This window comes from Arachis hypogaea, chromosome 16 (genome assembly GCF_003086295.3).
Source record: "Arachis hypogaea cultivar Tifrunner chromosome 16, arahy.Tifrunner.gnm2.J5K5, whole genome shotgun sequence".
Lineage (NCBI taxonomy): Eukaryota > Viridiplantae > Streptophyta > Magnoliopsida > Fabales > Fabaceae > Arachis > Arachis hypogaea.
In genome coordinates, this window is record NC_092051.1 from 130417048 (window position 1) to 130421430 (window position 4383).

Here is a 4383-nt window from a genome sequence, read left to right on the forward strand (position 1 = left end):
GTGGTGGTGAGCCCACTGAGATTCGCTTTCTAGAGATACATCAGCCACTACAGGAAATTGTCGCACCTGTAAGATAGAGATTGTTTACAGAGGTTATCAATATATACATCGGCTCATGAGAGTCGCAACTGTAAGACAGAGGTTGCTTACAGAGGTTATGACACTGGAAGCCAAACTCAGACAAAGGTTGCAGAGTTAAGTGAAAATATAATTCAATAAATAATCGAGAACAAAAGAATTAAAAGAATCTAAAGAACCTCTGTCATAGGAGAGTAGATGGCAGAAATGAAAGAATGTATTAATTAAAGTGATCTCTGCCGCAGTAGAGTAGAGAGCAAAGATTGAAAAGAAATTGAATGCTACTTGGGCCTTAGTGCCAAGTGTCTAGTGAGGACGGCGATACGTAACGCTCACTTGATACTATAATGACGACTCAATAAGGACGGCGATACGTAACGCTCACTGGAGACCGAAAGGAAGGTTCCCCCATGAGGACGGCAATGCATAACACTCATGGAGGGGACGTTGGCTGAGATAAGGACGGCAGTACGAAACGCTTATCTCAGGACCAGTGTCAGGAATCGGGCAACAAACTGACACATGAGCTCATGGCCTGTATAGGACTAGACATGCATCATACTTGTTTGTGCATATTTGTTTGTGGTTGTGTTTTCTACGATTGTGTGTGCTTGACTGTTGTTATTGTCTAAGAACATAATGAAACGAACTTAATTTCTAATCCGACCCTACTAAAAACTCCCAAATTCTTACCCCTATCTCCACCCCTTTCAACTACAGGTGCGAATGCTTAGTGCGAAACTACAAGAGCATAGAAGATTGAGTTTACGAGTTGAGTTCTTAGATTTTATTTTTCCCCTCGTTGTTTATTGTTTTTAGTTTTTAGAGGGGATATGACTTGTATTTGAGTATTTGAGTATCTTGAAATAAGCCTATGTGAATATATATCTTTGTGATTAAGTAATTAATGTGAAAACTTTCCGTTTTCTTAATTAAAGTTTCGATTCGTATTTGCAAAGGCTCAATATTAAATTAACATAGTATATAATTAAAGGAATTGAGGTAAGTAGCGCTCGAACTTTTGGTGCGATCATTAGGTGCTAAAAGTTAAGGTGTTACAATAAGCTTTTATGTTTGATATCGATATATAGTCTCCAATCCTAGCTCTATTCATACGTAAATTGTATACAATTCCTTTTTAGAGAAAAAATCTAAACGACCCCTGGCAATTATCTCAAAAGGACTACGAGGTCCTTGAAAAAAAAATACCCAACCCGACCCCTGATCTTTACTTTTATGGGACTGATTAGCTCCTGTGCTAAAAAAAGTCAATATTTTTTTTTGGCACATGGGCTAATCAGTCCAAAGAAAAAAAGATCAGGGGTCGGTTGGGTATTTTTTTTTTTGTCAAGGACCTCGTAATCCTTTCGAGATAATTGCCATGGGCCGGATTGAGTATTCACTCTTTTTTTAATAGAGCAATTTAAATTTTTAATGGAGATACTTGTTACAATTAGGTACAAATTATGCTATTATCTTTTATTAACCTTTATGATTAATTCAATGGAGATACTTGCTCAGTATATATTTATTTTATTAAAATTATATGATTTTATCATATCATATCATGATTAGAATCATTGATTTTTATCATGAATAAAGTAACCAGGGCCAACTTCATATTATTATAAATGGATCACCATTAAAGTAACAACTTGCCATTAATAAAATAATTGGATAATAAATAAGAATTAGAATTGTATTAATATAATTAAAATGATTAAAAATATTTTCGAGTGATAATTAGTTTAATAATGCATTAAATATTGATTTTATATAATTATGATAAAGATATTTTTTTAAATTAGTATAATTATGCATTATTCATTAAATACTAATTGTAATATTATAATATAATTATAATAAAAATATTTTTCTAAAACAAATTTATTTAGAGAAATATAAATTGATTATTAATAACCGGTGTTATTATTATTATTAAAATGATTAAAAATATTTTTGATTGATAATTAATAAGTAGTTTAATAATGTATTAAATATTAATTTTATATAATTATAATAAAGATTTTTTTAAAATAAATTTAGAAGAGAAAATAAAGCATTCATTTTTGCAGAAAAATAAATTCATGGGAATTGACACCTCACTTCTATTAGTTGGGGAAAAACCCAATTTTAGTATCTATCTACTTCTACTTATAATATACTAAAACTGGATTTTCCCCCAACTAATGAAGGTGGGGTGTCGATTCCTCGTGACTCCGTTTTCCCTCCAAAATGAACTTTTCTATTCTATTTTCTAAATTATTTTATAAAAAATATCTTTATTATAATTATATTATAATTAATATTTAATAAATAATACATAATTATACTAATTTAGAAATATATCTTTATTATAATTATATCAAATCAATATTTAATACATTATTAAACTACTTATCAATTATCAATTAAAAATACTTTTAATCATTTTAATAATAATAATAATATATGATAATGATATGATAATTGCACCCGGTCGTGATAATCATGATAAGAATATTTGAATCTAATCATAAAATGATCAAATTTTATGATATTAATAACGCACACTAATTTTAAATATTTTTAGTCATTTTAATTATATTAATTTTAAAAATATTGATATAATTTTAATTTTTATTTATTATTCAATAATAATAATAATAATAATAATAATAATAATAATAATAATAATAATAATAATAATAATAATAATAATAATAATAATAACAACTTGAAAAACCCGTATATAAACTATTTCAATTACCCGTGTATTATTATTAAAATTCTACATGTTCCTAAATATAAGTTTTGAAAAATATGACATGACACGGGCTATTAGTGTAGAGTTGTTTAGGTTTGTTTAGGAAGATATAATAGAATTTATATTTCTAAATTTCAAAACATATATTTCTATTTCAATCTGTGTATATCAGGTATAATATTCTTATTCATTGTTCGGGATTTCTCTGATTATGATAGAAGATAATGATTCTAATCATATCATAACAAAATTATATAATTTTAACAAAATTAATATATGATGTGTAATCACTGTATATAATAAAAAATTACCTTAATAATAAATAATTTACATATTTATTTTGATTTTACTAAAGTCTATATATAGTGTTTTTCTGTGGTACATGAATCTAAATTTAAGAGTCAACTCATAATTTTATATTTATTATTTTTCTTTTACTATTTCATAGAATAAGAATGTATTCTTCGTTTTTCATCGAAGTTGATCATTTTAAGGTACAATTTATAATTTTTTATAGTATTTTTCATATACTCATTCTATTATATTATTCTTTTGATAATTTATTAATTGTTGTTACTCTAAGTTATTCTTATCGTCTAATGTTTCAGTTCGATTGTCTTTTGCCACAATCGTTTACAATGCATCACATCCATGAAATACTTCATCAAATTGTCTTCACTGATTCGGGTTCCATAAAATTTTATGTATGGTTTTAGGACATTCTAAATTTCTTGCAATTGTTGCTTAAGGTTCCTTAAATTTTAAGGTTGAGTTACAACTTTTTCAAAATGCAATTTTCAGAATATTTAAACTTGATTGATGAGATTGTTAATTAGATTTTTATCTCTAATGATAAATGTCTGGATAGAATTCAAGTTCTGCTGGTAAAAATCTTACAGTTAATGAAGCTGGTGATGGAGGTGCTACTATTACCTGGGACAAACATAACTTAATTGCAAATCTAGCTCATTTTTTTTATAGATGAACCTACAACTACTTCTAGTGTTGCTTCTGATGCTGCTAAGAGTGAAAGCTAGATTTTACCACCAACGCATGATGCTGCTGGAGAAGATTACAATTTTTCAGCAGGAAGGTTACCAAAGAATAGCTTATTAAGCAGTTTTCATCATTATTTCTAGAAAGATAATGTAAGTATTTTTTTTTTTAATTTTCTGTGTGAACTATCTTATCTTTAAATCTCTTCATTTTGATTTTGTTTAGTTCCAAATTACTTATATGATAAATTGGGTATATTATTGGAGGCTTTTCAAATATAGCATTGGTATTATGGACATAATACTTTATATCTTACCTTCATTTTATTAAAGAAAAATTTGTTGATCTACAACATTGACTCAAAACGGGGCGAGCTACAATGATTACCGGTTACTTTTATTTTGGATTATATTATTCAAGATTTTGTCTAGACAAAAATTACTACAAAACATAAATTTAAATCATTCAAAATTATATTATTTTAAAACTCTTTGACTATAATTTTTTTAAAAGAATTTAAATATATGTCTTGAAATTTAATACTCTTTTAGTTAAGGATTTTT